This window comes from Prenolepis imparis, unplaced genomic scaffold, assembly GCF_030444845.1.
Source record: "Prenolepis imparis isolate NDT839.2.m4 unplaced genomic scaffold, iyPreImpa1.0 SCAF_5, whole genome shotgun sequence".
Lineage (NCBI taxonomy): Eukaryota > Metazoa > Arthropoda > Insecta > Hymenoptera > Formicidae > Prenolepis > Prenolepis imparis.
Window position 1 is genome coordinate 10693975 of NW_028141163.1, and position 12090 is coordinate 10706064.

A 12090-nucleotide genomic window follows, 5' to 3' on the forward strand; every position below is an offset into this window, starting at 1 on the left:
TCTTGCACGAAAGGCTTATGAATTGCAAGATATTTCATAGAGTATTCCGAAGAAAATCTGTCAGACTTTGCGAATATATTATATCAGCAATTTTTTTAAGTGCAAACAGTTATATGGATACACTTTTGTGTTCAATACAGTCAGAATAACATACTGAATAATATAATAATACTGAATGCTGTAATTCCTGTTGCATACTGAGGGATATATCTTTTATTTAATTATTTACATACTTCTCTTTTTTTAAAACATCATACGTTATGTTTATAATAATTATTTCAAGATGCAATCTATAATAATATGACACTTTTTGCTTAAAATCGTTTTGATAATACTTTGATAGAGTTTTTTTCTTTTGACTATTTGATAAATCGATAATAATAAAGATGCGCTCGATGCACAGATGCTTCTAAGATTCTGAGAAATACCTTCATTTTTTTACCAACATTTAATTTTATGTCAAAAGATCCAATTAGCGATACCTTGCATTTTTTATATTGGATCAGGAAAATGTCAATCTTTGAAAATAAGCAAGAATGCAGGTTCGCGAAAAAAAGAGAAGGCGCAATTTCATCTATTTAAATACTTATTAGTTATTACATATCAACGATGTGCAGAAGCGGTTTGTCTTTTCCAACAATTAGCTGGAAAATTATGACAAATTGTGTAGAATATATATGTTTACCGAGGGCGGAAATGAGATAAATGGGCATTGTTCAACATTAGAAATGCAGCGGATAATGTTTCGAAGTAATTAGAAATTCAGCTTACAAGAACATTATTGCAGGCGAAATTGTCTTATAATTGCGAAAGCCTATCCATCTGTCATTCATCAGTTTCCATATTTAATTATCAAATTTTTATTACAATTGTAATTTTAAAATGATTCCGCGACATCTAATTACAGCTGATAGCTACTCGATTTTTTTTTTCAAAGTACGACACTTTTCGCAAGAGATTTAAAGGTTTCGCGAGATAGATAAGAGACATTAATTGTTTTATCCGCGATATATATAGACGCAATCATTAAAGATTTGCGATGGGGGAAAAAAAGAAAGAAAACACACACGAAGAAATTAAAGATAAAAAAATTCTCTAAATTATTAGTATTATCTAACCGAATTGCCCAAGAATTGTTGCCCGTTCAAGCATAATTAAATCCCGCACGCGAGAATAATAATTGCGTGTAACGTGTGCAGCGAGAGATCGGCTCGACGCTAACCTACCCCATTCGTTAACCTGACCGATTCTCCCCGCGCGCGGATCGATTCGCTTCAAAGCACGGATTAACCTATATACACGTCGACATTCGCGGAGAGTCGCATACGTCGGGGACGATCATCGGTGCAAAATTAACCTGTCTTCTCCTTCGCTCTCCCTCGTTCCCTTTCTTCGCTCCCTTTTTCACCCTTTCCTCGTGATTACCAGGATCGCCTGTACATACACCCTTCTCACACTTCGCTTCACTACAGTTCATTGCAGTTGATTGTTTATTGCACATTATGAATATTCTCGTAAAAGAATCTTCGATATCAAATGTACATGTATAGTTTATGATACTATGAGTCATAGCCTTCGAATTAATTTGTCCTTAATCTGACTATATATTTCCATTCGTTTTTTTTTTCCAAATATTTTTTCAAATCTAAATTCTTTCTTGCAAATTCCTAATTTAGCTATATACATATTGAGACGAGGTAAAGAACTACTTTGTATGTGACGAATAATTAATTTATTTTTGGGTTTGAGTTTGAGAAAGAGAGACGAATTTCCGAGACTATATAGAGCACAGTATATAATTACAAGTCGCGAATTGTCACCTATCTGACGAGGGCTAGGCTATTTTCCAGGCTCGCAATTAACTGGTAGATCGTAATCCGTTATTATTACGAGCTGCAAGGGCGAGATCAGACTCGATGATACGCGTCAAACGCCGGGAAAACGATTTCCGCGCTGCGACACCCTTCGCGGGCCTTGAACAATCCCGCGGTGACGAAGCGGCAAATTCCCGTTTTCACGACGAGGGAAACGCTCTTCCGTCTAGAATCGAACGAAACTCGGTCCAAGTGTCTTCTAGTTGTCGAAAATCTGTCGCTCTCTTCCTTTTTTTATCTCGCGTTCGCGGAACAAGCCCGTAAATCGTCTATACAGAGTATATCATAAATGTGGACTGCTACTTGAGAAGTGTATTCTACTTATCGAAGTAGAAGAAACATGTCTAAAAATGCGTCGTTTTCACGTTAAAGTTAAATGCTTAAATCTTAAGTTAATTATTATAGGATATATTATTTTATTTTCAATAATAAAAGATAGAGAATAATTTTCATATCTCAAAATAATTTATTCTCAAGCAAATTGTTTTTTAGAAATTGTAAGCAGCACATGCTTTCCAGAAATTGTAAGCGTCCTGACAGAACGAAGGTTCTAATTAAAAAAATCTTTCTTTTTTTGACATATGTTTATGTAACTTTTTATAAAAATTTCTGAAGTAGCGGGTCCGCATTTATCCGATTCCAATAATCATGATCTAGGATTGTTAGATAGAGGGTTTTTGATATCGTTAACAAAATCTCGCCTCGACAATTATGACGATTTATTCGATGTTGAACAAGTGTTCAGGGATATATGTGACCAACCACGAATCGCGGATACAAATCAAAACTCATATGCGTGCTCTATGCGTAATTTGTAATCTGTCGCAAATTCGCGGCAACTAATTTATATGTAAATTACGATGTATTAGCGTCACGATATATAATGCAATTTCGATGATGAAACACCAACGATAGGGATGAATCTGTGAGATGTTATCTAACGGATTGCAGTTGTAAAAAAAACAATTGATTGTCAAAAAGTGATTGATACGATCTATCGGAAATCACACAATTAAACATAATATATATATATATATATATATATATATATATAATTTTCCTTTTTAATGCACGAATAAAGGGAATGAAATACGAGATATAAATTTGAATAATATTTTTATATCATATTTCTGTATCAGAACTTGATTGCATTGTTTAGTTCCATTTAAAGAACTGAATTATAACTGATTATAAACTTAAAAAAGGTGATTAAAATAAAGGAGAGAATTTGCTACAATCATTTCGCAAGTTGCTTTAAGCCAAGATAGCCAAAGCAAAAAAAAATCATTAGATATATTATTAATAACAATGACTAAGCTGGTTGTCAAGTTGTTCATATATATGCATAGTAAGAAGTAATCTCTCACGAGAACAAGATCTATAAAAAATCCTCATCTCTCACGTGATTGATGTGTCGCATCTTCGCAAGAGTCATTCATCCGCTAGGCCATAATATAAAGGTAATATACATATTTCGATAACTTACATTTTTGATTCGTCGATGATCGGCCATCAACGCGAACGCCAGCTGGTAGCTCTTCTTCTTCTTCTTCTCCTCCTCCTCTCCCCTTTGAATCTAGTGGTCGCGGAAGTTCCGCCTGTTTGATGCCTGGGCTATCGATGAATTCAGCTGCTGTTGCTGCTATCGATGGTACCGTACACTCGAATCATCGTTTCCGATCTAATCTGAACGCTTCACCAACGTATAATCACAATACAATGAGCGATCGATGAGGATCTTTCGTGAGAAGATCGTAACGAGATTCACTTTCACTCGCGCTCTTCTTTCCTCTTTCGCGCTTCACCTCGGGCTCGCGGAAGAGGAGAAAGAAACGAGAATCGCGGCGATCATACAAGTGTGATGAGGAGCATGGAAGGAGATAGAAGAGAGAGAAGAAAGAAGGGGGGTGAGAAAAATGCCGGATATCGTGTGTCACAGTTTCACTTTTAAATCCCTCGAAGCGCGCGAAAGAGAAAACGCTACTCCGAATGCCGACGATGAAGGCTGAAGACTCCGCGCTCCGCTGCGTCGACTAGGTCGCGCTGCTCGTACGAGGGTTACCGTTATCGTGATGTAACAACGATAACGTCATCAACAGTGTTACGACGCCAGACCACCACCGTCTTCGACGACGAGAGCAGGATCTTGCCGAGCAGCAGGATCTGTCAGCACAGGTGGTCGGTTCTTCAGACCTGTCAGATCTCTAAGATCCTAGAGAGATGGATCTTTTCTCTCTCTCTCTCTTGGATGCTGACTGGAGATCGATGATTGACGAGAGCAGTCTCTATCGTTCTCTCAGTGATCTTCTCGATCGACCAGATACGAACTGCCAAGTTAGCACCTGGATAGTACCTTCCGGGAAAGATTTCTTCCGGTCGTAATCCGAAAATTGAACTTTGTGCCTCATGGAAAGCGGGGAATCCTGCGCTGCGAATCCACGGCAGACATGATGGATGCCCCCTTCCCCTCTCGGCTGCTGCTTTTACACTAAACTAACTGCCCTTTCTGCCTTTGTGTCTCATGTTCCTCGACAGCGCGGTTCACACTTACTACTCACAACCGAGTCCGAGTAATTTTCAGCAGAGAAAACTGCGAGTGCGCAGTTTCCCGTTGCAATACGATGAGAACTCGTTGCAAGAATTCGACAGCAGGATCCGTCTGCGATTTCGCTCCTCGCGATTGTCACTGTTCATCTCGTATATAGTCCCTGACGATAATGCATTCGCGTATCAGCACCGGTCTCGTCTCTTCGTCAAGTCCGGAGACTATCTTGACGCTGTATCCGCTAAACGAGGGAGACAATTCATGGTACGTGATCCTCGAGAAGGAACTCGCGAATCACGCGAAACCATCGCCCAAGTGGGCGTTTGGCTAAACGCGCGATAAAAAGGGGAGAGGTCGAGAGGATACACGAGATTGCGAAAATTGAAGATGTCAATTAACCGGCCAAAGCCGCGAATCTCTGTGCGCGCTCGCGTGATGAATTTTTCAGCGCAAACGACAGGTGACGTCTGACACGTTACGTTTATAAGTTCTTGAAGTGATTCGAAATATTAAGTAGCTATTTTACATGATTTCGATCTCGCTCGATAAGTCGATGTGTATTAATTAAATATTATTAATTAAATAGTTGCAGTTAAGCTAGCTAGACTGACACATAGAAAAAATTCGGTGCATAGATGATTATTTAATTCAATATACATATATACTCTTTATGACATAACGATGTGGTGACTTATAACTTGCAAAGTCGGATAATGAGATCGCTTTAATTGAAATTGATACTCAAAGTGCATATTCAGATCCAGCTGATTAAATTCGCGAGACGCTTCACGCTTAATCCTAGAGAATTAATCCTAATTAATATCTAATTAATTCTCATAATTCCAGAATTTCGAAAATATTCAGTAATGCATATAATTACCATGTATACATCTCGAATATCTCCGATAATTTACGAATAAATCGCGATATACCTCTTACGAATCCTTCATTGAGACGTTTTATATATGAAAGAAATGGAAATAAAAAAATGACAAAGCATATTAAGAAGCGATTAGATTATCATATCGCGAGAAGACTCGCGCAAAAATATATCCGCGAAAGAATCGCGACGTGTCTTTTATTAAGATTGTCGCAGAGATTGTGTGCAGCTTTTCGCTAGACGATCCCGGCTAAATCCAATATCGGAGATCGCGGTCTTGCACGACAGACGGGCAGTCTCGCCTATTTTCAACGGCGCAAAAATAGTCGCGCCTAGCGCAGCGCATAGTCGTCCGCGGATGCAGTAGTATGCACGACACCTGGATATATATTTATGTTTTCCGCGATCGCCATCGCAGACCGGAAGTTGAATGCGAGCGCTATTAACGAGAACCAACAGAATGTGAAAATCTCGAAAAAGAAGCAGTTTCCAGAATATTTTTGCAATAATCAGACAGAAATTATATATATACAAAAATCAAATTAAAAAAAAAATTAATAAGCGTTATATTTATAGAAAATATAGTAATAAAAGGCATTAAAGAAAATTACATTCTCTGACAAGAGTTTTATATCAAGAAATATTTATATGCATTAATATATATAATATTATATTATATAAGTATTATGTGCTTTTTATTAATCAGAGAAAAAGAGAGGAAAACGCAGTTTCTAGAATATTTCCCGTTGCAATAATTAGACAGAAGTTATATAGGAAATTAAAAAAAAAAATTACTAATAGGTTTATACTTACAAAAATGCGGTAATAAAAACTTAAAGAATTACATCCTTTGAGAAGAGTTTCATATTGAGAAATATTATATATATATGTATAATATTAATATTTGTTGTATATATTAATATATAATATTATAATATTTTATATAAATCGTATGCTTTTTATTAGCCAGAGAGAGAGAGAGGGTGAAAGAGGAGAACACAGGAAGCGTCCAGAATTTTTGGAATTTCGCGTAATCGCGACACTCGTCTATTTTCATTGACACGTTGTTACACGAAGCGACGAAGAAATGCTGCGACGCACGTTTTATTTATAACCACTGTGGCGTCTACGCGCAAAATGCACGACGCGTGTGACGCGCTTTTGTCGAATATTACGCACGTCTGCGCTATCGCGCGGCGATTCATTGAAAAGTCATCCCCGCGATCGACGAAGCCGTTCGACAAAAATTGGTGATAAAAAATTAGAATCCCGCGTCTTTTATCTCTTATCGCAATTGATTAAACTCGATGATGATTAAATCTGCCAAAGAAGCCGGGGTTTCTCTTTTTTACAATTTTTTTTTAAATTAATTTCATATTCACACAGGATGCACTTATAAATATAGCGACATGATCATCTGCGCTTTAATCTTCTTGTATCTCGTTGAAATAAGTAACATGTAAAAGTTTTTGCAATTTGTTTACATTGTTAGTTTCATTCCAAATATTTCACACGTAATGAAAATTAATCGAACGGCTAAGAGAGGCTCTATACGCGCTAAATGCATGCAACATTATAAATTGGAATTATTATTACGTAAAGAGGGAATAAATGCGCAGCTAATGATGCATGAAAACAGGAAGCATAGTAACGTGGTTAGCTAATAAGAATAGAATTTAGTTTCTCGTTTTTTTAATTAGAATTACGTCTGGGTCTTGCGTAATCGCATATACGTAGTCCATTTCCTCTATTAACAGGTGCATACGAAACGATATTTTTCTCTAGCTAGCAGATATAGCGGTATATATTTTTTCAAACTTTAAAAGCAGATTTCTTTTTGAAATAATTGAAAAGCGAGAATATCGAGCTAGCAAAGTGAGCTTCCGCAAAACTCTCGTCGTTAGCGGAACGCGATAAATTTCTTCGTTCGAGTGATTATGTCACGATGATTAACCCGGAAGAGTAGTTTGGTGAGCGGAAAACCGATACGACGTACTTTTCGACCGAGAGCTCGGAAACAGAATCTATCCCCCCCTATCGTTATTAATATAATAACCGGCGGTTAATTAACATACCTAGGCGTCATTAATTTTTTCAACTGATTGAAAAATCTCCGATTACCGAAAAGAACCTCTCTAGTGTCCGGTTTATGAATGACGTCACCCATCAGAAGCAGCAATTTCGTAATTATAATACACATGTTAGAGTTCACTCACTCTCTTGTTAAGTGCTCTTAACTGATAACTATATATTATCCAGCTATCTACCACATTTTCCGAGTGACTAGTCATTTATTTTTTTTCTATATCACGATCTCGTTACGCGCATAGAGATTCCGCTCGAGGAATGGAAAGTTTCGATTTTCTCGATACGAGAAATTTAATTCCGCTCTTCGGAATTCGAAAAAAATCATAATAAAAATTATTTTTACCGTCTTAAACGCAAACGTACGTACTCACGTGCGAAATGCGTGAGGGTGATACAAAGGGGCGGAGGGAGAGGGAGGGATAAAAATCTCGAGTATCACGTCACCTCGCATGCATTTTTTTCGACGCACAGAATTTAAAAAAAATTTGTATACTTAAATTTCGCTTATTTAAGTATCACTGCGTGCGCTGGCTGCGACGATGACGCTGACGACGATGACGATGAAGTAGAAGACGATGACGATCTACGATCGGCGAGTAGTTTATGCGACGTCGACTGGATCGGGAAATCAGACGGGCAAAGAGATAAAAAAATAAAAAAGATAAAAATAAAGAAAGAAAAAGAGAGACAGAAGAGATGCGTAACGCGCATAAAAAGAGGGCGATTATCAATGTTGTTGTATAATTTATGCGCGAGATTCAGGAGTGAATCGAGACTGGGGAAAGTCGCGCGGAGAGTCTACGAGCCTTCACGGGTAAAAGGTAAAGCGGAAACGAGAGAGAGAGGAACGCGCGAGTTTAGAAACCGCGTGTTTTGTTCGGCGGAGGTCCAAGAGGCGAGAGAGCGAGCGAGGAACGCGAACGAAAGAGAGAGTGACCGCGAGAGAGAGGCGGTGCCGAGGAAGAGAAGAAATGTAAGAGAGTAATGAGAGAGAAAGGCAGAGAGAGAGGGACACCTCGAGAGAAACTCGCGAAAAGGCGCGAAGGAAAGATCGCGAGGGGAGGATAGGATCTGTCGTCTCTTGCGGAAGATGCGGAAATAAAAAAAAAAAAATAAATAAATAAATTGACTCGGAGGAAAAAAAATATATATAAAAAACCTAGAAAGGCGCGAAATCGCGACGGGAAAAAATCGCACGCAAATTCAGAGAGCAATCGCGAGGGGGGCAAAGGGGGGCCAGAGGGAGGAAAGAGGCTCGTCGTCCGCGCCTGTGTACGTGTCGTCTATATTTATACATATGTAGGTATTCGCGTGAGAGAGATGAATATATTCTGAAAGTCCTCGCTCTCTTTTTCTCTCTTTTTCGTCTTGCTTATTCTCTCCTCTGCGGAATCGTATCGCGATGGCCCGGTCCGATCCACACCGATCCGTAAGGTCACCCGCGACACCCCCGGGGGTCCGGGGACCCTGTGGAATCTCCTGGACGTGATAGAGGAGGAGGAGGACGTCGTTGACGAGAGAGAGGGGAAAAAAAAACTTGGTCACACACTGACGCACATGTGTCATCCGCGGTGCACAAAAACACTCGCGTATTTTATATTATATTAATCTCCCTCTATCTTTCTCTCTCTCTTCTTCTCGAACACCGGGACTCTCTCTCGTCGTCGTCTCGTCGCGAGCTGTCAGATGCCGGCCGACAGTTCGAAACAACAAACGTCGTATATACACTGCCGTTGACTGCCGGACGGTTGAGTTCGGTCGTCGCACTCTCGCGGCTCTCCACCTCGGCTTCCTCTTCCTCTCCACGCGCGCGCGCCGCCTCTCTTCGCCACTAAATAATCCCTCCTGTCGCACACCACGCCGGGGAAGAACTGGCGCGCGCCACGTCCTCCACGAGAGAGAGAAACGCGGTTTCACGGTATCAGCGAGAGTGGCCGCTCACACGTGGACGACGTCGTCGACGAGGAACTCTGTTGAGTCGAGAGACCAAAGTATAGAAAGACTAAGAAGAATCCAGACTTCCGTCCAGCGCACCGAAAAGCGAAGACTAATAACGCGTGGGGCGTGATAGTAGTACTAGTAGTAGTACACCGGTGACTTTTCACTTCCTCGAGAGAGAGCAGAATGCTGGACTGGGAGAGGTGGAAGAGAGACTTTAATAATCGTCGACGATGACATTCACGGTTCACGTTTCGACGACATCAACACTCTGGTGACGTTGACGACGAGGTATTCGCTCGGGATGAGGATGATCACTCGCTGGACGAAGATGAGAAAGACGAGAGAGAGAGAGAGAGAGAGTGAGTGACAGTGACAAAGAGAAAAAGAGAGAGGGGTACTATACGACGACGCGACGACGTTGTTACGTACGTATGAACGGGAAGAAGTGGAGTAGCCGGTAGAAACGCCAAGTGTACGCGAAACACGCGCTTCGCGGTCCGCGCGATCTCTCGGTGTAACGCACGTCGTAGGGAAACACGCTGCGCGCGCTCTTTCTCTTTCTCTCTCTTTCTCTCGCCGGCCTTCCGCCTCTCTTTTTCTATCCTCCTCCCTCCCCCTCCCTCCCTCCCTCTCGTACTCTCCCTCTCTCTTTTTCTCGCGCTGGCGTACGCACATGTGCAATTATATCTATACAAATATGTTTGCAACAAAAAAAATTTTATAAATAAAATAAATATAAAACGGACGAGTTCTTGCGCTCGTGGAGGAGGAGAGAGAGAGAGAGAGAGAGAGAGATCGCGCGCGCAGAAAGTGCACACACGAGATTACGCGGCGGACAAACGCGGAACAGAGAGACGTGGAGGCAGGCGCGCGCGCGGTTCTAGCAGCCGGCAGCCTGCCGCTCGGGTCAATGACCTCTCCTCGCCGTCGTCGAGCTCTCCTCCTCGCGCCCCCGGACCCCTTTCCCCCCCATCCCGCCCCTCGTCCCCACTATCGTCTCGCGTGTATGTATATATTCCTACCACCGGGACCAATCTTCTCTCGGTTGTGCTTCCCCACTAGCGGCGTCGTGACGCTCTCTCGAACTCGCCGAGTCGACATCGCACGCGAACCTCGTCGGTTCCGGCGAGGGGTGGATTCGCGCCGAACCGTAGAAGGGGTACGAAAGGGATAGACCGTGATGGCGCAACGGTGAGGGGACGTGCGCGCATGCACCCCCTTCGATATCCTAGATGTCGGAGGGGAGGAGAAAATGGGAGGGGGATGAAGGAAGGGGTGCCTGGAAAGCCGCCGCTGTCGTCGCCGACCCCCGTCTTCTCTCTTCCTCGACGTGACTCGTTCTCTTTCTCTCTCTAGCACTTGGATCGCGGCCTGGGTGAGGTGATTCGCGAGTGGGGGGACGCGTTCCGGAGGCGCGCACGCCGCCGGGTTCACTGGAACAGTGTACCCTCCGATGCAACGCTCTCTCCTCTCTTCCTGATTCCGCCTCGGCGCGGTGGGCTTCCCTTCGACGAAAGGGGGAGGAAGGGGATGTTACGCGGAGGCAAGCGGAGGGTCAGTGATGACCGATTCCGGCGATAACAGGGGGTGCGAGCCAGGGTCAAATTCGATGCCCCCGATGCCGGGGGTTGGGGAGGGAAGGGGTAGAATGCCTTCGTACGAAACTCGGTCTTGTGTATACGTTGGAATTTCGATCTTAGAGGTGAAAAGCAGCGATCTTGGGACTCGCCACGAGGGTCAGCTTAAGCGAGCGATTAGAATCCGGCTGTAGATACTTTATTAGCGCAACAAGGATTTGTAAATTGTCACAGAAGTTTAGAGGGGGCCGAATAGTTTCGAGTTATTCATTTTATTGAAAAAAAGGGACGTATCGAATTGGCACTTCTAAGAATTTTCTGGATTACGAAAACGATCTTCAATATTTCGATTTTTCAAATCAGTATGACTGTTCTGAATTGAAAAAAAAATTAATCAAGTGTCAAAACTTTCGATATTCTTTATTTCCTCGACTTAGGAAATAGTTGCATCCTATCATCTTTCTCACGTTGTAGAAAGTGTGTAAAACATATATTTTTTCTGATTTTAATTGTTATAATCCGAGAAAAGATAAAGAAAATAAATGATATATAATATCATAAATCAATGATAATATATATAATAATATAAAGAAAATAATGGATATCTAATGAGCCACTTGATTAATATACTACATATTATACTTTTTAGCCTGTGAAAATTTAAATTTGTGTACTACATATATATGTATAGTGTTCTCTCTTCAGGGTCAAGTTTTCATTGTCATGTGTCCTTGATAGATTAATGCGATAATTTTGTTATCGAAAGAGCGGATTTTTTTCAACCTTTGAACACATATAAAGCACATACGCATATTTACAACTCATCTCTTTTAGACGTTCAATGTCCCTTTATCGCAATTAACTATGTTTGCGATCAAAAACCAAAAGATTAGAGTTCAAAGATTAGATATTTAATTTAATAAATTAGGTGTGTTTTGCGAGAGAAAGAGAGAAAGAGGAGAAAAAATTCATAGAATATATAAGTATCCTATATATATAATTGTGAAACATTAATCTTTAATCTTCAATTTTAATGAAATCTTAATAAATTCAGAATTGACTTATTTTAAATATAAATATCGAGGAAACTCATTATTTATTGCGATCTTTGAATATTCCGTAAAACCTTGCACGACTCAAAGTTATTAATAAGATTTATTATTTGATTGATCTCTCAAAAATAAT

General features: G+C 40.9%; 2 protein-coding genes across 13 annotated transcripts in view; one reads left to right on the plus strand and one right to left on the minus strand.

Annotated features, from left to right (window-relative positions):
• The window catches only part of Hr4 (nuclear hormone receptor 4), a 175238-nt gene extending 165338 nt beyond the window's left edge, over nt 1-9900 (minus strand). For 3 of the 9 annotated variants that reach the window (XM_083037575.1, XM_083037580.1, XM_083037572.1), the window contains exons 1-2: nt 7731-9729; nt 3361-4660 (exon numbers count right to left, since the gene is read on the minus strand). The gene's annotated coding sequence lies outside the window, so the exon portion shown is untranslated. Of the gene's footprint in view, nt 1-3360; nt 4661-7730; nt 9730-9757 lie in introns of those variants that run through there. The other 6 variants (XM_083037582.1, XM_083037583.1, XM_083037577.1 and 3 more) reach the window with 5 other exon arrangements.
• The window catches only part of LOC145935871 (uncharacterized), a 271196-nt gene that overhangs the window by 150903 nt on the left and 108203 nt on the right, over nt 1-12090 (plus strand). The gene's annotated exons all lie outside the window — the stretch shown is intronic.